Raw genomic sequence first — 24195 nt, 5'->3', positions numbered from 1 at the left:
TGTTTGGGCCCCCACACCAATAAAACAATTCATCTCTCCCTGTACAAACTAAACAGGCTCTACTGAGGAAAGATGTCGTCCTTATCCTCAACCTCTGATTCCTCTCCCCCTACAGTGTGTACTTCCTCCTCCTCACACATTATCAATTCGTCCCCGCTGGACTCCACAACCACAGTCCCTCTGTACTGTCTGGAGGGCAGTGCTGTACTTCATTGAGGAATTGATTATTCATTTTTATAAACATCATTTTTTCAACGTTGTGAGGAAGCAACCTCCTTCGCCGCTCACTGACCAGGTTCCCCGCTGCACTAAAAACTCTTTCCGAGTACACACTGGAGGGGGGACAACTCAGTTAAAAAATAGAGCCATTTTGTACAGGGGCTTCCAAACTGCCTTTTGGAGTTCTACCACGTCACTACCTCTAGTTAATTTAGATTGCAAGGCTTGTAAATATAAATACTTTGAAGATAAAAAAAAGCAGGCTGCACAGACTGTGGAGCTAGAAAGTGAAATTAAATGGACCACGTTACTTTGGTGGCTATCTATGCCCCCCCCCTCCCGCCCTACACTTGTAGTTGAATATAAATAAAGCAGCCTGCATAGACTGTAGAACTAGCAATTCAAATATACAAAGAAATGGACAAAGGCAGTTTGGTATCTGTCTGCATCAGATCCCCTCTCCACTAGGAGTAAAACAGAAAACTTTTCAGCCGTTATATATAATCTAGAATATAAATAGAAATTGAGAAATGCAATTTGGTATCTGTCTGCATCATAATCATCAACATCCTCCTCAGCGCCAGCTACATCAATATCCTCCTCCCAGTGTACAACATTCACACCTTCATTAGCCAAATCTGTAACTGGACTGTGGGTGATCCTTCCAGCATATGCAGAGGGCGTGCTGCAAATGCTGGATGGAGTCACCTCTTCCCGTACAGTGATGGGAAGGTCAGGGTTCACAACCAACAACACCCTTGGACTCGCCTTGGGGATTTGTGATGTCATCTGTTTAGAAGGCAGAGTTCTTTGCTGTTTTGTTGTTGTTGCTGACAGCATAACTCTCTTAAATTTTTTGTAGGGGGGGGAGGAGGGCTTAGATCCTTGGGTGAAGCTGGACCACTAGTCATGAACACGGGACAGGGCCTAAGCCGTTCCTTGCCACTACTTGTCGTAATTGGCATATTGCCAACTTTACGTTTCTCCTCAGATGATTTTAAGTTTCTTTTTTTGCTGTTTTTTGAGAACTTGGGCTTTTTGGATTTTACATGCCCTGTACTAGGAGATTGGGCATCGTGCTAGCCAGACGACGTTCATGGCATTTCATCGTCTATGTCATGACTAGTGGCAGCAGCTTCAGCATTAGGAGGAAGTGGGTCTTGATCTTTCCCTACTTTATCCTCCAAATTTTTTTTTCTCCATTATATGTAGCACAAGATACTGCAGAATGTGTGAACTTGGTAATATTGCAGTACCAATGGACTTATACTGCTGGATTGGTTTTGCAAATTTGGTTATAATTATATATTTTTTTTTTAATTTTTAATTTTTTATTTTTTTTTACTTTTTTTTTATTTTTTAAAAACTTGGGAATAATGGGGAAATAACTATGCCCTTAGAAGCACAGAGCACAGGACACAGCACCACTGGACTGAACAGGACACGGCACAGGACCCAGCAGCACTACGGAACTCAGCAGGACAGAGCACAGGACACAGCACCAATGGACTGATACTGCAGAATGTGTGAACTTTGTAATATTGCAGTACCAATGGACTTATACTGCTGGATTGGTTTTGCAAATTTGGTTATAATTATATATATTTTTTTTAATTTTTAATTTTTTATTTTTTTTAACTTTTTTTTTATTTTTTAAAAACTTGGGAATAATGGGGAAATAACTACGCCCTTAGAAGCACAGAGCACAGGACACAGCACCACTGGACTGAACAGGACACGGCACAGGACCCAGCAGCACTACGGAACTCAGCAGGACAGAGCACAGGACACAGCACCACTGGACTGATACTGCAGAATGTGTGAACTTTGTAATATTGCAGTACCACTGGACTTTTACTGCTGAATGTGTGAACTTGGTAATATTGCAGTACCAATGGGCTTATACTGCAGGATTGGTTGTGCAAATTTTGTGGTAATTAAAAAAAATTAAATTAGTTTTTGGTATTTTTTTAAATAACTTTTTTTTATTTTTTTAAACACAGGGGAATATTGGGGAAATAACTATGCCCTTAGAAGCACAGAGCACAGGACACAGCACCACTGGACTGAACAGGACACGGCACAGGACCCAGCAGCACTACGGAACTCAGCAGGACAGAGCACAGGACACAGCACCAATGGACTGATACTGCAGAATGTGTGAACTTTGTAATATTGCAGTACCAATGGACTTATACTGCTGGATTGGTTTTGCAAATTTGGTTATAATTATATATATTTTTTTTAATTTTTAATTTTTTATTTTTTTTTACTTTTTTTTTATTTTTTAAAAACTTGGGAATAATGGGGAAATAACTATGCCCTTAGAAGCACAGAGCACAGGACACAGCACCACTGGACTGAACAGGACACGGCACAGGACCCAGCAGCACTACGGAACTCAGCAGGACAGAGCACAGGACACAGCACCACTGGACTGATACTGCAGAATGTGTGAACTTTGTAATATTGCAGTACCACTGGACTTTTACTGCTGAATGTGTGAACTTGGTAATATTGCAGTACCAATGGGCTTATACTGCAGGATTGGTTGTGCAAATTTTGTGGTAATTAAAAAAAATTAAATTAGTTTTTGGTATTTTTTTAAATAACTTTTTTTTATTTTTTTAAACACAGGGGAATATTGGGGAAATAACTATGCCCTTAGAAGCACAGAGCACAGGACACAGCACCACTGGACTGAACAGGACACAGCACAGGACCCAGCAGCACCACTGACCTCAGAAGGACAGAGCACAGCACACAGCACCACTGGACTGATACTGCAGAACACAGCACAGCACAGCACAGCACAGAACTAAACAGCACAGCACAGAACTAAACAGCACAGCACAGAACTAAACAGCACAGCACGAGATCTACCAGGACAGAGGGCCACCTAACACACCCTCCCTCTACCCTGATCAATGCCCGAGTGAAGATGGCGGCGACTAGCGGGGAATTTATAGGATCCGAGTATCGCGAGATCCGACAACGGGATTATGAGTCAGAGCCTCAGTTTCAGATTTGAATTTGGCGCCAATACCCGGATCTGTCTCGGATCCGACTCGGATCTGCAACGTTCGGGTGGGCTCGGATTTCATAAATCCGAGTGCGCTCATCCCTACTAATCTGCAACCAGAAATATATAAAATACACATCTATACACATCTATAGGAAACACAAAAACATGTTATGTACAAAAATGTATATAATTATGCACGCAGACAAATGTAATACACATATTTTGTATTTTTATGTATTCCCAGAGGGAATTTACGTATGGGTGGAACATCACAAGAGGCTGGAATTGACCCTAAATTCTTCAACTATCAAAAATCTCTATTAAATTTCCATCAAATTTTAACAAATAAATTTTTCACTTTGCATTTCAATAAATATATATATAAATTTACATATACACAAATTTATATACTTGTAATTAAAGCATTGTACTTTATTTTTATTTTTATTACGTTGAACTTGGCAAGACTTTCAAATAAAAAAATAATAATTTCTGTTAGGTTTGCCTGATAAACCATTTAATATCACCAGCTATATAATAAATATTTGTGTACATATACAAGCTACTAGGAACTTTTATCTCTCTCCTTACACTTCTTTTTACTTCTCCACCTCTGTTCTCTTTATCTCTTACTATTACCCCCGCTGTTCTCCCATTTATTGCTCCTTTATTGTATTTTTTTCATTTATTTTAATTTTAATTTCAACAAGGTGGGAAGGGTATCAATAAGAGGTGGGGAGGCCCGGGGGCACTGTCGGGCACTAAGCCCGTGGCCACTGTTAGGGGGCACAAGGCTCTAGTGTTAACTGGGCATAAGGCCCATAGGTAGTCAGTTGGGCTTTAAGCCCATTGGCAGAAAAGGGCACAGGCCCTGTAGTTAGTGGGCAAGAGCCCATAGTCAGGGCACAAGGCCCTAGGTAGTAAAGGGCACAATGCCCTGTAGGTAGTTAGGCATGGAGCCCATAGCCAGGGCACAAGGCCCTGTAGGTAGAACGGGCATGAGAGCCCTGAGCTAGAATAGGGTGCAGGTCCTGGTCTGAGTTCCGGCAGAATGGGGCGGTCTTCCACTTGGGTGAACACGGTCATCTCGAGTTCCAGTAGTGGCCACTGGTGGTTCCGAGTGGCAGCTGCCACCCTGGTGGTGCGTTACTCCAGTGAGCCCCGGTCGTGCAGGTGGCGACTGGTCCTTGGGATTCCGTGAGTGACCCCATAGTGAGATGGGTGAGTGTTTATGATCAGGCCTCCGGAGTAGAACACCAGCTGGTGTTCCCCGTAGGTAGAGGGAGGAGGTTTAGGGAGTACACTACACCCAGTTTATAGCGAAGTTGCGTACCGGTCCATTAGTTGTTTGTTGTACGGTTGGAGCGCTTGTTGTTAGCTAGTGCCAGTTTTGTGGGTGGTACATTCTAGCCTCACTTGTAGAGTGGGAGGCTGTGTTGTTTTCTGTCTTCCACAGGTGACGGTGAGGAGCAGGAGAGCAGGGACCGGAAGTTGGAGTGCCCGGGTGAGTATAGCTCTCTATTCCCACATCTGGTTAGGCCCTCACCAAAGGGTGAGTAGAGTATTTGGGGCGGGACTGCTCCTGGTCCCAAATACTCATAGTCCCGCGCCCTTGGCAAGAACAAATTGAAGTGGCGGCAAGCGAGATTGACTTGAGTGTCTCTGCTCCCTGCTGTGGTCTCGGACAGTCCTTTTCTGGTAGGCACGGGCTTAACTTCTGTTTCTTCTTTAGAGGGAAGTGGAGTGAGGGGACAGAGGTTCGGTTAGTGTCTGCTGGGATAGGAGAGCGGCTGGGGTGACTCAGAAGCGGACGGAAGGTGGCCATCCTTTGGAAGGTAAAATATTTGTGTGCGTCTGTCCTGTTCCCCGCAGGCATTACATGTTCCCATTACACTGCTTCTACTTCCCACTATTCACCTGGCCTGTCACTTCCCTCTCTGTTATCTCTATTTACATTGCTGTCTTTTACTTACCTTATCAGTTCTTCTGTGTCTGCCAGGATCTTCAGTGCAGTACTCCTGTCCTGTCAGCCAATGACACAGTCAGAACTTTTTTTAAGGATCATGAGTGTGGGGGAGGGGTCCGTGTCTCTACAGAGGTTGACACGCTGAGGCAGTTTGCTTAAGGAGATCTGCCTGTCATTGCGCTAGAGGGGGCGGATCTCTCACCCTCTTCTGATCTGGGCCACAGTCCGCAAGATCAGGAGACTCTCCCAGGAATCCAGGAGACTGACTGCTATTTCAGGAGGCTCCCGGACATTTCGGGAAAGTGGGCAAGTATGAGTAAAACCAGGACACTCTTTATACTAAACTCCCATCTTTTCTTGGCTCTTCCCCAAAACTTACTATTTTCTTGTGAAGAAATGTATTGGTTGTACATATAACTTTTCCAGTGACATGGACATGACTTTTTAAAACATAAAGGGTAATTTACAAATCACAAAATCTGCCAATCTGCAATGCTTCTTCTGAAGATAAACACCCATTTCTTACTCTTGGAAACAGTCCCATAAAAACATGGGCTGGCGGATGCTCTGGAAATTGAGCAAGATGACAATAGTAAAAATATTACATCGAAGTTCAACCTATTTCCAATTTATTTGATTAATCTTTTATATTTCTCCTGAAATATTGATTTGTGTGGCTTTGTGTAATGTCTTTATTAGAGATACGCTTTCCTGCAACTAAAGGGTGCAAAGTCCGTCCTATTGTTAAGTAAAGGGACAACACACAATTTTCAGGACCTCAGAAATACCTGTCCTTCTGCAAGGATAAAAGGACTATGCCTTCCCACAAAGCAGGGAACCACCTTATCTAAATTAAATAGTCCCTCCCCAAAAATTAATTTATGTACTTTAGTTCAGAAGTAGGTAACTTGTGCCTAATTCGCCTATCTCCTCCCATGTACCTCAGTAGATGTAGCCAGCTTGGCCCACATATCTATAAGCTTGCATGTAAAACTGGGTGCAATTACACATAATTAGTCATGTGCAGTAAAAAAATAGAGCCTTTTGCAGTTTGTAAGTTACCTTTAATGGGTAAACTTTTACTTCTACATTTGTGCTCCCTTAAAACACAATACATAAGGCTGTAATAAGACTTTTTACTATGAATTATTATTTCAAAGCTTTAACATGTTTATCTCTAGCTACTATATATTGTTGTCGAGCAGCTACTTTTCTGGGCAAAACTTTATTCTTTTCAGAAATAAATCCCTAGCTATTCCTGTCTGATGTTTATGGAACGTAAGCCTCAGTGCAAGCACCAAACAAAGGAAATCAAAACACATTTATCTAAAAATCCATACTGTAAACACAGTCTTTTCAATTTGCCTGAGTGGATTTCTTTCCCTATCTCGATACCAACAATGGCATTAGTGTGCACTTATTTGCAAGGCTTCTATTTTCTGATCCCGCTATTTACATATTTCTGATGCCCTTTATCAAATGTCACATCTCTGAATATTATTATTGTTAAAGGGCTCTGAGGCCAGATAGTCACTGCTGTTTTGAAGCTTCTCTATATAACTTCATTAAAGGGTAAATGTTGGAAGAATATTGTGCATTGATTATATATTTGTTTCATGGACATTGTGTCATAAAGCTTCAAAGTTTCATGTATGGTCTTTTACAAAATTGTAATCTTTAAATGTCCTCTACACCTGTAGTATGAAACGGTTATTATACAAAAGATATAGCTTTGAAAAGCTATATATCCAGTAGGCAACTGGTGCTATTAACTAGTGTACAATCAGGGATGTAACTAGACATTTCTCAGCCCCATAGCAAGATTCTGTAAGGGTCCCATGTACCACCCAATGGAGACAAACTCACATATACATATGGGACTTTGACTTAAAAGGTGCTTGACAAGTGAGGAAATTTGGTAAGGGGTGTGAGCGGCCAACGCCACAAGGCATAACTTGTAATAACCCCTGTAGGGTTAGAAAAAGGAGTATAGTACCCTATTAGTTTAAGCCCCTTTACCTCATCAGAAAAAGAGGGAGGGGGTGCATGACATGAGCCAGGAAAGGCTGTTTTTTTACTCCATTATGGGGGTTTTCAGATGCTGCATTATTTGGAGGCAGCATAGGGAGTTCCCCATAGCCTGAAGGGGCCCTGATATATCAAAAACAAGTGCCATGAGGACCAGTTTGGATAAAGAGGGAAAAGAAACCCAAAAGTTATAAGGGCCAGTGTAAATGGACACAGCAAGATACCAGCACGGGGATTCACACCTTCAGGGGTAACTTCAGAAACAATACCACCACAGCAGACACAGGTTACCACTGCAGACAGAAAGGCAGTGAGAGTCAGAGACTTCCTTCTAAAATGTACCCCTTGGAGTAGCACCCTTAGAAATACCCCCATACTGTGAGGGGGGTGCCGCTGCATGGTGTAGCGCAGCTAATTTGGAAGTGCAGCTGGTATGGAAGTTGGACACTGCATGGTAGTGGGGTCCCTGGAGAGTGGTATGGAGGTCCTGAGGATGCGTAAATGTTCATCTGCCTTGCTGAGATGAAAATTTATTGAGGAGCCTGTGTGATACACCTGTGGTCTGTGCCTATGGAATTACAGTTCCAGAAGAGGTTGGTATGTAACATGCTGTGAGTTTATAAGTACTGTGCAGGAGTGAGAGATAGCATTAATATCTGCTCAAGCATTGTGCAGGAGGAGAAGACATTTACAATGAATATACCATTTGCAACCATTATGATTTCTGTGCCAGAGGAAGAGGAGTAGTAATAAAGTTTGTCTCTACAGTCTGCCCACATGTGACTGTGTTAAACACCAGCGTATTCTGGAGGAGGGGAGTTCTCTGGTTTTGTTTGCCCCTGCCCAACAACTATCCAGGGCAACAAGGACTACATATAAATGTGACATATGCCACCAGGAGCACCCTTCACATATCAAAGGCTTTGTATAGCTGAGCTAAATAACACACTTGCAATAAACAATGAACTAAATCTATTAGGCACACCATCTGTGGAAATAGCATGGACAGAGCCCATATGTTTCAATAGTGTAGTGAGGTGTGGCTCAATGTGTAATTTCTTGCATCAAACTCCAATAGTGAAAAAAAGAAAGTTTAGAGAAAATTGCTTGAAGTCTCCTTGGCAACTAAAATGTTTTGTGTGATTGAATTTACTCGCACTGTTATAACCAGAGTGTCCTACAAATCTGAAAGTGAGTTATCTTGCATGCTTATCTTTGCATTTGAAGCTGTCTGACCCATTGCCATGCAGCATGTTTTCCAGAACAGTAAACTGTTATTCTCAAATGGAAGCATCTAAAAGGTAATACTTTTCGTAAGCTTTATGCAGCAATTTCAGACTTGCAATACTGTTTTATGTATTCAAGTGTACCTTTCTATCTGTCTTGGGCATTCCAAATTGCAAACCCAATTTACAGTCTATGGCAACATCCTTGCAAAATAAATTTGTGCCTATGAGAATAATGAAAGTTGCAGCATGCATCATATCGAAAGAACAGGACGTGACCCGATTATCTCAAATCCAAAAACCATTTGCAGGGAGAAGTAAGGCTGCAAATCTCCAAAATGCCCTGCACAACCAGGTGAAATTGTGTAAAAGTAGTGCAGAGAAGTCACATTTCACATTTACTTTTTTAACTAATTAAACCTATTATGAAGTGACATTTTGCACCATGCATTTCACATGCAGTCGGACCACAATCCTGTCAAGGTAGGTAAAGTTTATCTACTATATTTACTAGAGATGTGTGCTGATCCTTGTGTTCCGGTTTCAAAACCGATGTTGGTTCAAAACTATCTTCATGTTTTGGCTTTGCTACCGGTTTTGTCAAACAAATGCGACAGTGGAACAGTGGTAGAATTAATACAGTTAATACAGACATTGATAAAACTAAATAGACGAAGGTGGCCTGCACCTTCATCTATTTATGTACTATGTACTTATCGTTGGGTAGAGTATTCACCAGGAGCCAAGAGTAGAGCTTTCAAAATATTGTTTTACTAAAGTGCTTATTATGGTATGAGTAAGGTAGATCTGGCTGAAAAGCTCTTTATACTAATGTTCCCTGCATTCTCTCCCAAATTAAATTGGACCTTACTATGTGGGCATATCACTATATCAACTGGATAGTCTGTATCAATGCTGCCAAAATGAATATCTTCCCCAGACTTATCGTTGGGTAGAGTATTCACCAGAAACCAAAAGATATGCTTTCAAACACCTTGTTTTACTATAAGTGCTTTTTATGGTTCAAGTAAAGTAGAGCTGGCTGAATACAATTTAGTATGTGCCGTAATGCTGCCTTTGTGAATCAATCAAGGGGACTCGTCACTCATATATATTTGCACGTATGTAAATATGTAATGTATATCAATATGGAATGTATATAAAAATATATTTAGATATTTGTATAGCTTTAAAAGGATGAGGAAGGCTAGTTAATATATAAACCAGACAGTTCAGACTGAGCAATAGTTGGCTTTATCACACAAATATGTATAACTCACTTTGATGCAGATTCGGTTGACAAACATCTGTCTTGACAAGACAATGCAATTATTTTTGAAAGTCCACATTCCTGAAAAAAGAAGAGACAGAATTTGGCATATTGGTCACCCAACTAGCAGTGAGTTGGCAGAACTAGTAACATTCTGAAAACTCTGCAAACATTAGGCATTGGAATTAGTTTCAAAATGCCCCCCAAAAAAATAAATTTTGGTGCAAGAATGTAACAAAGTCTTCTGAAGATTCTTGGGAAAAAATGGAGGAGCCCAAATCATGTAAGGTGGCATTGTCTTTGGAGCCAAATGTTAAAAACGACATGCACAAAGGTTTACAAACCAAGCACTCTAGTGACAGTCACTGCCCTTTTTTGTGGCTTAAGTGCTTAATTTGTTTGAGCCTCCACAAAAGTCAACATTGTTGGTTGTTCAACTGGATATTAGATATGGATGTTAACAAATGAATCCTGAGCATTTGGATAACAGTGATCATCTTCTTCAATGGTAACCAGTCATCACCCTCATTGAAGATGTCAATTACATTTTCTCTGAATATAGAAGATACACCAAGTAGGTACCAGTTAGGCAGCATGTGTAACCCATTGGAGAGGGTCAGTAGCAATACATTGGAGCAAATACGTTGGAGAGGGGACAGAAGTGGCGGTATCAGGGCTAATTAGATGGACAGCTTCGGCATTAGTAGACATTATTTAACAGATGATGAGACAACACCCAGGTGTGATACATACATGTGTTCGACAGCTCCAGGATTGACATAATATGATTGGTGGGCAGTAGAATAGACAGTGTTACATAGTTGACAATATAATGGTGTCCACAGTATTATTAGGACAACAATTGAAATGTAGACAGTATTTATTAGGTTGACAATTCAAATGTAGACAATATTATGCCTACCTTTATCCCTGTCCCTATCCCTAATCCTGCCCCTAACTATGTTCCAGTCCTTATCCTTAACCATATCCCTATCCATATCATAATACTGTTGACATTTGCATGGTCTACCTAATCATATTGTCCACTATGTGAATTGGCGACCTAGTAATACTGTTGACACCTAAATTGTCAACTGTTACACAAGTGGACAGACCAAGGCCAAAATGTAAAATGGTGCATGATGGAATTGTTTTTGGGCCCAATTATGTTAAAAAGAACATGCACATAGATTAACAAACCAAGCACTTCAGCAACACAGGCTGCCACTTTTCTAGCTGAAGTGCTTGATTTGTTTGTGCCCCCACAAAAGAGAACATTTTGCTTGTTGGTCGATGAACTAGACAGAATAGATTGCAGTTTTTTGGGGTTTTTTTGCAAATTACTAATGGTCATTTGGCTAACAGTTGTCATCTTTATGTTGATGACCTTATCTTCACCCTCATCACTGATGTCATGCTCATCATCATCACACAATATTAATTCATCCCCAGTGGAAAATACACATTCTGTTGGTAATTGTCAGCAAGAGCGGTATTCTTCATACAGGATCCTGACTGTCATATTTGTTTCCTCTTGCAAATGCTTGCTTCACAGACAATTATGTCAAATTAAGCTTAGCCGTCTTGCTTTCCTTCTGTGTCAATGTATCACCCCCAGTAGCCGCAATTGTAGTGTACAAGGACATTTTTTCGGAACCAAGGATTGCATTAGAGGAGTCATTTGGAATGTGAAAATTGAATGCAGGACTACATACTAATAATGAGGAGGTTGAGGATGAAGTTATTGATGCCATTGAGGATTGCAACTATCTATCCATTCGGCTGCTAGCTGATGCTACTATACACAATTTGCCACTTTTTGAAACACAGCTAGAATGAACTTGCTGCAAATGACATATGAGGGAGAAGGTGCCTAGATAATCAACATTCCTACCTCTACTTATTTTGAAATGATAAAGACTACAGATGGCTTAATAAATGTTGTCTGGGGTTAGATAAAAATATTTTCAAACACTAGATGTGTTTTTTTCCGTCTTATGCCTTGGCATGATAATGTTCTTATCATGGGCATCTGCTGGTGGTAACACTGGTGGCTGCCTTACTTCAACACAATCATCATTATCCTCCACATTATCTCGTCCATGAACTACACATTAATTTTCAGATCAACAATTATCCCACTCAACCTCTTGCACATTTGCAACTTCCATAGTAGCTTCCTCAATTTCTGTGGGTAATCATCATCAACACTAATACTACTACCCATCCTCACATTTTCAAATGGTTGAGGACTTTTTTAAGAAGGCTGCTCTATTATTACAGTGTCTGAATCTGAAACCTTCACGTCGGATTTAGTTGGCTTTCAAGTAATCCGAACTGCTCATCTCTAATATTTACATTAAATATGTTGAACTTTACATTTACAAATTTTTGGGGAGTTTGTTGCATAACAATCTTTATAAACATTTTTTTTCACTTTCCTTCTGGGAGATGCAAGATAGGGAGGATAATGGAATGTACAGTGGTCAAAGTGAGCTGGTACATGGTGGCTGAGCCATAACCATTAGACATTTTAGTGCCTTGAGCAAAAGAAAACACTGACCCTCTCCCCTGCTCCTAGATGCTGCCTCTCAGAGGCAATGCACCACCAGAGGAGGTGTAGTCATAGCCCTTTACAATTGCAAGACCTTTCCTCAACACTGTACTGCACTCTCCTACATGTTCTTGCAGCTTTGAGTACCTGCTACTGCTGCTGGTGTCTTAAGTTCAATTGCAATTTGGCCACATCCTGGAATCCTGGAATGATGGGGCTGTGTTTGAAAAAGAAACGGTTATTATTCACCTCCTAGAAAGCTGAGCAATGAGTGAACAATCGAGGACTCCCTCTGCCCCAATCAGCTGAACATTAAATCAGTCGATTTTTTTTGTTTAATAAACAGACCTCCTTACACCCAATCATACCCAGAATTTAATAAATAGCATTTACATTTAATAAATATACCTATTTTCCCCCATACATCTCTGACATTAAAGTATTACCAGCCATGTTTAATAATTAGGGTCCCTTCCCCCTAACTATCTGACAATAAATAATAGTTTTAATGTTTAATAAATAAGCATCCTTCCCTCCTCACAAGCTTCAACATTAAATTAATAGTATTCCCATTTAATAAACAGACTTATCCCCTAACTTCACCTCCGATATTATATTAATAACATTCCCAACAATAACATTCATTTTATAAAATGGTCTTTCCCCCACCAGTCTTGCTACCACCTTTAGAGTATAATACTCTTTATTTTTAAAAAATGTATCTAATAACTGATTGTTTACATTATTTATGTACCATACAGTATTTATATACCATATGCAAATCCACCCTTCTCTCCAATGCAGCTCCTTGAATTTCTCCCAGCCCTTCCAGGATTATTTCATTGCCTGGGAAATAAGAAAGAAAAAGCATAGTCAAGGGAGGGCTGGCAAATTTTTGCATGGGGGGCAAAACTTGACTCAGCAGCCTATTAGGAACATTTTAAAGGGAAAAAATGCAGGTGGCCTAGTGACCCAGCCAAGGTAGTCCACTATGGGACAGGCCCGGTGGAAAGATGCTCCCTGCCCCCCAGCCCTGCCTGCCCCTGAGTACAGTGGTTGGTACTCAAAAAAAGTAGGGGCACAGTGGCTAGTAGACAATCAGAGTCTGGTACAAAATCAATGAGGATCACCCCACTTCAGATCCCCACTGTTCACTTCAGACCCCGACCCCCTTTTACCAGACCTCCTTCTCCCCATTTGCCCCAGGACCTCTCCCCCTCTTCTTTCTGAAAAAATTACCTTCTCTTTTTCTTTTCTTTCCTTCCGTCTGCTTTTTCTTTCCTCATGCCTGCTTCTCTGTTAATTCTTACGTGGGCTTATGCCTGCTAGAAGCTGCAGGTGACTTTGTCCATGAAATCTGGGGCATTCAAAACAATGATAAACTCTGCTGACCTTCGTATTCCCCAAGGAACTAACAAATTGAAGGAAGGTGAAATTTAAAAAAAATATATATATTTAGCTAGACAAACCCCTTTAAAAAATATAATTTAGTTTAAAAATCAAAGTAATAAGATCCTCCATCAAATTATTTGTATCAGATTGTATCACCTAATCAGGTGTTCAGAATAAAAGTTAGCTGGATTGTAGAATGTATAAAATGTTCCCACACCATTCAGCATAATTGGAGCTGCATAAACGTGATACATAGCAGTATCTACTTTTCTTTTCTTTAGTTTATGAAAATAAGCTGTAAAATGGTAAGCATTCAATCCTCATTATTTATTATTGAGTTTGCATGTATAACAGATAACAAGCAGAACAATAAAGCAGCAAACACCTAATCAGAAGTCACAGTGACATTCGCTCACAAAAAATTAGCTCTACAGCTGCAAAGTATTAATATCTCAGTGATTTACAGTACTGCAACGGTGAATCTTAATCAGATAAATAACATAAATGTATTTTTACAGCTCTCATTATATACCAGGGGAATTATATCGCTATTAGGATGTTTTTTTTAAAACACTAAAGTACAGCGTCTAGTAATATATCTCACATATATCAGAAAAATATGCAGGTTTGAAGATCTGAGGTATGAAGAAAGGCTACACTAATTTGATTTGCATATAAAATAATGCTGTATTCTAAATCTATACTATTCCTGTATGATATTAAAGAAGATTTCATTAACAGCATTGTGCAAAGTGACTACTCTTAAAGCCAAAATGAGACATTTGAATCAATAGCTTATTATGAATGCCACACATTTTATTTATTACAGTAATCTCCTCTAACCCCACTAGAAGAATGCAGCAGTCCCACCCGTAGGACTCTTGTTGTCCTCACCCCCAGATATGTCCTCACTTGAGGGTTTGCTCTTCTGCTGCTGTTGTTGCTGCTGACAGAAGAATCTTGAATCTCTGTACCATTGGCAACTGTGTGTCTCTCGCAGCTGAGTAGACAACTGTTTCAGCTATAACATCAGCTGCAATCGGGAGGTCACCATGGGAGGTTACTCTAAAAGTAAGCATGGGTGTGTATATTTAAAGTGAAGAATTTCAGTTCATATCCAACAGGTCTATTCAAAATTATTATTATTATTATAATTATTATTAATAATAATAATAATAATAATAATTTATTTTATATATAGGTTTTTTTTTCCTATTTCAATTAGTTTGCACTCTGTTTCCCTCTTTTTATCTTGAAATACTTCTCCCCCACATCTGGTACTCAAATGCCTGTATATTTTCTCCACCAGTACTTCTGCTCTGAAAATATTAGTCACCTTTTCTTGTCTGCCTGCGCTAATTACATATATCTTTTTCAACCACACTTGTCTTTATCTTTCTATCCATTACATAATTTTATTTGCTTCCAGTTCTCTCTCTTTTTCAACCCTACACTATTATTTCCCTACTAACTCTTTTCAGCCTCTCCCACCCTTTCTGCCTCCTCTCAGATTAGTTGTGCTGCTCATTATAATGAACGTACTACTATAACAGTCCTACATACAGTACCAGCCCTAGAAAAGATAAATGACAATTTACTTGGTTTACAATAAACTTTTCATTTAATATGAGCATAAGGGTATTTTGAACTTGTTTTGTAAATGATTTTATTTTGTAATTTAATTTGCACATAGATATGTAAGTCATACAAACCGTAATCCCCTTCCTGACCACTCAGGTACTCACCCGATAATGAGGGACCACTATGAGGCACATCGTGCACTTCTGCACAGAAATCCGGGAACCACACCTCGAATCTGATCACCCTAGCGCTTCCGACGTTGCTGTAGCCAGGCCTTTGGTTCCTACATGGGGAGGATCCTAAAAATACATAGGTTACAAATAAACAACACTAACAGTTCGGTGTGTTGCCTGCCAGTGACCACCTCACCCAATGGTCAATTCTACTCTGGGAACGGACCTATCCTGCTGCTGCTCACACGTCCTGGGCCACCTGTGTTCACCGGACACTCAGCCGCTCTGCAGGCCTCCGCCTGTGGCCTGAACTCCGGCTTCTAAGCCCATTTCTTTTGAAGCTCAGAACGTTGGGTGCCATTCTGGACCAGATAGAGGGGCCTTATATGCCACTCTTAACCTAGAACTGTACTACTTACTATCAAGGGACCAAGTGTCCAACTACATCAAGGGCTGAGAGTCCTCCTAAAACTATCAGGACCTAGTGTCCTCTTCACTACCAAGGGCCTAGTGCCCTGCTAAACCACTATAATGGACTACTACCCTACTATCAACAGAGACCTAATTACTATAATAGTGGTGACATGTTGGTGCCTATTAATTTAAGGCTGTGGTAATGGGAGTATTATTTTAATGGTGGGTTTGATTGTCGGCTGTTAATTGAATATTTGTCTGAGTTTGGGAAAAGGAGAGATGTTGATATTACACAAGGCTTTCCAGCGAATATTTAATTATTCATCCCTGCCCTATTAGAGCTTACAGTTTAAATTCTCAACCACACAAACATAGACCATTCTTCAGCAGCCAACCAGTATGGGTCTGTCTGTTGTGAAATGCCAATTTGTATATTTGTGGACTATGAGAGGAAATTGGAGGACCAAGAATAAACCCATGTTACTAAGTTAAAATCAAGCACATGGGCCCAGCACTGATTTAGCAATTCTAAGCCATGTCGCCCCAAACTATTCATGTTCAACTTTGACTATCATCAACCTTAACAATAAAACGGGTGTTATTTTATCACAACCGGGTTTATAAACATGTTTAAGTGTATGTCTACAATATTGTCATTTATTGAGTCAATCTGTTTTCGTAGGCAAATACCAATCTATCCCTTTCCCATTCAGCACCCATCAAATAATTTTCCTTTGCTTGTTATAAAACCTGCAATAAACTTCTTGCTATAAATCCAGTCCTGGCAAAACATGAAACTATTGCAACAAAACAGTATCTCCCCAGGAGAAAAAATGATAATAAAAAAATGAAACATAAAATGTTCATACATATGTTTATATAACATAAAATAAATATACATTCATACACTTACATATTTTCACTCATTAAATTTAAAGCAAACACATATGGTGTTGCTACCTTTAGAACAGTTGGCTGATTACCGCGTAAATTAAAGACTGCTAACTGCATAAAAGGTACAAAAGACAGAATCTTGAAAAAAAGTTTTTTTCTTCTATTTTGTCTGTTTTCCTATATAATAACCAGAAAAATATTAAATTCAAATTGGAAAACGTAAAACAAAAATAAGAATTATTTCAGATGAAACAGATAAGCCCAAATGCTGAGAATTGTCTTGAACATGAAGGGAGAGTGGTTAAAGAAAGATTTCACAATGGACCAACCCATACATACTTAGAGGTGAGCAAAATTTGCAAAGCTGTACAGAGAAATACCAGCACTACAATCTCGTTCAGCGAGGTTGTAGTGCTAGAACCAGAACCTCACCCATCAGAAAAAAACCAGCCTGTTCCAACGCAAAAAAGTCAATTTGCACAGAATTTAACTGCAACATCATTCATCTCTAACAATAAATCTTTGTATTTTAAATTTAAGGTTGTAAAATATTTGCTGTTCTAGAACAAATACATTCTGATATCTCTAATCAGGGAGTAATGTAATATCACAAAAGCAGTGAACATTTAAACCAGATATTTCATATACCAATACAATAGGGAAACTTTGCTGAATCACGTCCATCATTTAATTTCTAAATGTGTTTTCGAACACTAGAGACTTCAATTCATAGGTAAAATAGGACAGAGAGTTACTGTGCTGTCATAATCTTATATTACCTCTGCTTGAAGCAGACAGCCTAAAATTACTTTTGGATCTATAGATCTGACATGAGGTCCCGCAGCAGGAAGCAGACATGTGAGATTTTTTTAATTATCTGTTATAATGTGGTACATAAAACTCCCTGGAAATATTACTAGGCTGAAGTGCTTATGCTTTATTTAAAAGGGAATCAATGGACAGGTTTCGGAAAGGATTTTATAAAATGTACGTCTTCTAATAAACAACATCAAGGCTTTTCTCTGTGCCCGCAGAGATTTGGTGACTGCTAATGCAGCCTTAAAACATTGACAAAATGAGAGGAGCATTAACAAACTAGGACACAAATAAGAAGTCACATTAGAGAGAACTGAATTCTGTTTGATTATGAATATGAGACTTTTAATGCAGCGATCCATCCTTTGATGCTGGGAAAGGAATCAGGTCACAGTCATTGAGAGTGTGAAAATTGCTTCATGAGAATGACAGGTTGCTGTTCAGTCAATAACCACAGTGACTGGAAGAACAATTCATTTAAAATTCATCCTAAGTAGCCCATTGTGCTGCAGACAGAGCTCTCCTCCACACTTTCATTTCATTCTATGTAACCTCAAGCTAGTTATTTCCACAAATAATTCATCTACCAATACTCACTGTTCCATAAAACATGCTGGACCTCATGTATAAAGCAGACTAGATGTACACCACAAATTGCCATAGTTATGCATTGGTGCACCTACATGGTCTTCCCTAGCGCACTACAATGTGCATGCTTACTCTCTGCTCTTGGACGACACCACCGCACACTTAGGGCTAGATTTACTGAATGGCGGGTTTGAAAAAGTGGAGATGTTGCCTATAGCAACCAATCAGATTCTAGCTGTCATTCTGTAGAATGCACTAAATAAATGACAGCTAGAATCTGATTGGTTGCTATAGGCAACACCTCCACTTTTTCAAACCCGCCGTTTAGTAAATATACCCCTTAGAGTGAATCCAGATTTGCAGTGGGTGGGTGGAAACATGGGTAGACTGGGCTGGGGGCGAGAAGGTCTCTGCCCCCCGGACCGGTCCCATAGTGGGCTACCATGAGCTGAGTCACTGGGCCACCTGTATTTTTTTCTTTTAAAATGTTCCTAATAGGCTGCTAAGTCGAGTCTTACTCCCCGGCTAAAATTTACCAGACAGTCCCTGGATGGAAAACATGCAAAAGGGTCACTGTGCATCATAGTTCATCCTCTTACCACTTTAGATCCACCCATTTCATTAAATTAAACTGTTACAATTGTTTCCTAAAATATTGCACATTTTAGCATTATTTATATCTTAAATTCATTATGAGAGTGAGAGAAGATTTGGATTTGTTATATTACATGTACACTTTTATATGTTTGAAGCAGCACAGTGGCGTAGCAGTTAGCACTTCTGCCTCACAGCACTGGGGTCATGAGTTCGATTCCCGACGATGGCCTTATCTGTGTGGAGTTTGTATGTTCTCCCTGTGTTTGCATGGGTTTCCTCCGGGTGCTCCAGTTTCCTCCCACACTCCAAAAAAACATACTAGTAGGTTAATTGGCTGCTATCAAAATTGACCCTAGTCTGTGTGTCTGTCTGTGTGAGAGTGTGTCTATATTAGGGAATTTAGACTGTAAGCTCCAATGGGGCAGGGACTCATGTCAATGAGTTCTTTGTACAGCGCTGCGGAATTAGTGGCGCTATATAAATAAATGATGATGATGATGATGATTTTATTACATTGGGCAAATTGCACATAAAAATGCACTTGTCTGCCTCTAGCAAAATAAAATTGCATTCTTGCAATGTTCCATAAAACTAGACGCACCAGTGCACCAACTAATTGGCTATTAGCATTTGTCCAATTCCTCTTATTAACAAAATGTGTTCTAGAGAATAAAGTAAAAATGTTACCCAAGAAAATACAGACAATGGATGGTAAAACACCATCAATAATAAGGTAAGTGTTTGTGTGGCACACATGTAGACACTAGGGATGTGCACCGGCGACTTTTGAGGTCTCGTGTTTTGTGTTTTGGATCCGGATTTTCGTTATTTTTGAGGTTCGGATTTGTCTCGCAAAACACTTGACGAAAGGTCTCGGTTCGGATTTAAGGTATTGGATTCGGATTTTTTTTGAAAAAAACATAAAAAGTTTAAAAATCAAGTTTTTGGGCTTATTTTCACTCCTAGGCTATTATTAACCTCAATAACATTCAATAACAAGCATTTCCACTAATTTACAGTGTATTCTGAACACCTCACAATATAGTTATTAGTCCAAAACGTTGCAACAAGGTATCTTTCTGGACTGCGTAGAGGAGTGGGTCACCACAATATATATTAAAAACCCTGAACTTTTATGATTCGCACCAATAATTGTACCTGGACTGCGTAGAGGAGTGGGTCACCACAATATATTAAAAACCCTGAACTTTTATGAATCGCACCAATAAATGTACCTGGACTGCGTAGAGGAGTGGGTCACCACAATATATATAATAAGAAAACCATCAACTGGTTTGATTCGCACCAATAAATGTACCTGGACTGCGTAGAGGAGTGGGTCACCACAATATATTAAAAACCCTGAACTTTTATGAATCGCACCAATAAATGTACCTGGACTGCGTAGAGGAGTGGGTCACCACAATATATATAATAAGAAAACCATCAACTTGTTTGATTCGCACCAATAAATGTACCTGGACTGCGTAGAGGAGTGGGTCACCACAATATCTTAAAAACCCTGAACTTTTATGAATCGCACCAATAAATGTACCTGGACTGCGTAGAGGAGTGGGTCACCACAATATATATAATAAGAAAACCATCAACTTGTTTGATTCGCACCAATAAATGTACCTGGACTGCGTAGAGGAGTGGGTCACCACAATATATTAAAAACCCTGAACTTTTATGAATCGCACCAATAAATGTACCTGGACTGCGTAGAGGAGTGGGTCACCACAATATCTTAAAAACCCTGAACTTTTATGAATCGCACCAATAAATGTACCTGGACTGCGTAGAGGAGTGGGTCACCACAATATATATAATAAGAAAACCATCAACTTGTTTGATTCGCACCAATAAATGTACCTGGACTGCGTAGAGGAGTGGGTCACCACAATATATATAATAAGAAAACCATCAACTTGTTTGATTCGCACCAATAAATGTACCTGGACTGCGTAGAGGAGTGGGCACTGGGCACCACAATAAAATATATAAAAAACCTTCAACAGGTCTGCATTACACTACACATACGGCTGCTCCTCCATCCTCTCCATCATATACATGTTGGAGTTTTAGCATGTGACAACCTCTTGTTTTTGATAATGTCAGTGCATTTTGAATATTTTTCAATTTGCCCCACACCACTGAATGTACTTTATCTATGATACGCATCTATCTATCTTGACTGCGTAGTGTGGTGGCCCCGGTACACAATTTGGTACCGGGGCCACAATAAAATAAATACACCCTCCACGTGTCAGAATTCCACCAAACAAGTATCTGGACTGCGTAGTGGGGTGGCCCCGGTACCCAACTTGATACCGGGGCCACAATAAAATAAATACACCCTCCACGTGTCAGAATTCCACCAAACAAGTATCTGGACTGCGTAGTGGGGTGGCCCCGGTACCCAACTTGATACCGGGGCCACAATACCTCCTCCAAACATGCTACAGACAATTCGTCATTGAGATCCCATTAAGTATGTTAAAGACAGACAGGGTCCAAGTGTTATTAGTTGACTTTGTAAAGAAAAAAACTGTCCCTGTTGCACATAGTCGTGCAATGAAGACTTACTTTTTCATTTAAAGGCACGATCTTTCAAGTGTCAGAAAGAGAGAGAAGACACAGGAGAGGAGAGTTGTAGCTGGGGACCTGGGGTGGAAGCTCCCAGGCTCCCCCAGCATTGCCTGGAAGTCTGAGCGTGGTGACTGAGCCAGGGCAAGGAATGTGTGCCCTGGATGAGGGGGAGAACTCCATGCCACTATAGTGAACCCAAGAGAGAGGGGGACACTGCACATGGAAGAGGCCCTGGAGTGAGGGCTGCTACAAGAGGCATGGTAGCTGTAGTGTCAGATCCTGAGGCTGAGAGTACACAGAGTGACGTGTCAGAGCACAGGAGACATTATCCCCGCAGAGGAGGGATGAGCTGCAGTTGAGAGGTCTGCTGTTGAAATAGGACATGCACACTTTAACAAACCAATCATTTCAGCGACAGGGCCTACCAAACAACTTTGACTGAAATGATTGGTTTGTTTGGGCCCCCACACCAAAAAAGCTATTCATCTCTCCCTGTACAGACTAAACAGGCTCTACTGAGGCAAGATGTCGTCCTCATCCTCAACCTCTGATTCCTCTCCCCCTACAGTGTCTACTTCCTCCTCATCACACATTATCAATTCGTCCCCGCTGGACTCCACAACCACAGGTCCCTCTGTAGTATCTGGAGGGCAGTGCTGTACTTCATTGAGGAATTGATTATTCATTTTTATAAACATCATTTTTTCAACGTTGTGAGGAAGCAACCTCCTTCGCCGCTCACTGACCAGGTTCCCCGCTGCACTAAAAACTCTTTCCGAGTACACACTGGAGGGGGGACAACTCAGGTAAAATAGAGCCAGTTTGTACAGGGGCTTCCAAACTGCCTTTTTTTCCTGCCAGTAACAATATGGACTGTCTGACATGTCTACTTGGATGGTGTCAGCAAAGTAATCATCCACAATTTTTTCTATTGTGACAGCATCCAATGCAGCGAGAGTAGACATGTCTGCAATGGTTGGCAGGTCCTTCAGTCCGGACCAGATGTTATCAGCATCCCCGCCAGTGCCTCTTTTGGGAAAACTGAGCTTTTTCCTCGCAGCCATAGATGTGGAAGAAAATGAGGGTGGAGCTGTTGGCATGTCACGGTCCTCTTCAGAGGACAATCTCCTGACCAGCAGGTCTTTGCACCGCTGTAGATTTGTGTCCGCCGGAAACAGAGACACAACATACGCTTTAAACCGAGGATCGAGCACGGTGGCCAGAATGTATTCCTCTGACTTTAAAAGAGTGACCACCCTCGGATCCTGGCAAAGCGTACGAAGGGCTACATCCACAAGAGCTACATGCTTGCTGTAATCGCAATGGCTTACCAGCTCCTCCCTCACTTTCTCCAGCTGCTTCTGCAACAGCCTGATCAGGGGAATGACCTGACTCAAGCTGGCAGTGTCGGAACTGACTTCTCGTGTGGCAAGTTCAAATGGCTGCAGAACCTTGCACAACACGGAAATCAGTCTCCACTGCGCTTGACTCAGGCGCATCCCCACTCCTTTGCCTATGTCGTAGGTGGCTGTGTAGGCCTGAATGGCCTTTTGCTGCTCCTCCATCCTCTGCAGCATATAGAGGGTGGAGTTCCAGCGCGTCACAACCTCTTGTTTGAGGTGATGGCAGGGCAGGTTCAAGCTTTTCTGATGTGCCTCTAGTCTGCGGTAGGCACTGGCTGAATGCCGAAAGTGTCCAGCAATTTTGCGGGCCACCGCAAGCATCTCCTGCACACCCCTGTCACTCTTGAGGTAATGCTGCACCACCAAATTAATGGTGTGGGCAAAACATGGGACGTGCTGGAAATTGCCCATATTTAATGCCCGCACAATGTTACTGGCATTGTCTGACACCACAAATCCCCATGAGAGTCTAAGTGGGGTAAGCCACTGGGAGATAATTTCCCTCATTTTCTCTAATATGTTGGCAGCGTTGTGCCTCTTATTAAAGCCTGTAATGCACAATGTTGCCTGCCTTTGCATGAGCAGCCATTTTGTAGATGCTGCTACTGATGCAGCTGTTGCTGTTGCTGCGGAAGGGGATGCATCTACCCAGTGGGCTGTCACAGTCATATAGTCCTTCGTTTGCCCAGAACCACTTGTCCACATGTCCGTGGTTAAGTGGACAGTGGGTACAACCGCATTTTTAAGAGCACTGAGGACACTTGATCGTACTTCTCTGTACATTTTTGGTATCGCCTGCCTAGTGAAGTGGAATCTCGAGGGGATTTGGTACCGGGGACACAATACCTCCATCAACCCTCTAAATCCCACTCCACTGATGGCGGACACCGGGCGCACGTCTAACACCAACATTGCAGTTACAGCCGCAGTTATACGCTTTGCAATAGGGTGACTACTATCGTATTTGGTGGTCATGGCAAACGACTGTTGGACGGTCAATTGTTTGGTGAAAGACTTAGCGGTCTTACGACTTCCCCTCTGGGAAGATGACCGACTAACAGCAGCAACAGCAGCAGTGGCAGTAGTAGGCGTACCGCTGCAGGATTCCTCGGATGAATCCCGTATTGAGGAGGACTCAGTCTGGCTGGTGACTTGGGCTGCAGGACTGAATCTGATGGAGATTGTGGAGGAAGTTGACGAGGAGGGTGTTGCTGGTGTGTATCCAACTGGACCACGGGATTTAGGTGTCCCTGTACCGATGAGGGTCCTAGCCCCAGTTCCTGAACTAACCACTGAACTATGAAGGTTATTCAGGTGACGTATAAGGGAGGATGTTCCTAGGTGGGCAAGATCCTTACCCCTGCTTATTTGAGCTTTACATAAGCTACATATTGCCATACATTGGTTGTCTGGATTTGGATAAAAATAACTCCAGACCGAAGAGGTGCATTTTTTGG

General features: G+C 41.1%; 1 long non-coding RNA gene across 1 annotated transcript in view; it reads left to right on the top strand.

Moving 5' to 3' along the window:
* LOC142160274 (uncharacterized) overlaps positions 1–3581 on the top strand; it is a 62832-nt gene extending 59251 nt beyond the window's left edge. The window contains exon 3 of the long non-coding RNA XR_012693129.1: positions 3489–3581. This is a non-coding gene — a long non-coding RNA (uncharacterized LOC142160274). The remainder of the gene's footprint in view (positions 1–3488) is intronic.
* The last annotated feature ends 20614 nt before the right edge of the window (positions 3582–24195 follow it).

The sequence above is a fragment of the Mixophyes fleayi genome, chromosome 6 (assembly GCF_038048845.1).
Source record: "Mixophyes fleayi isolate aMixFle1 chromosome 6, aMixFle1.hap1, whole genome shotgun sequence".
NCBI lineage: Eukaryota > Metazoa > Chordata > Amphibia > Anura > Limnodynastidae > Mixophyes > Mixophyes fleayi.
Note: the sequence above shows the minus strand (reverse complement) of the source record. Positions and strands in the feature narration are given on the sequence as shown.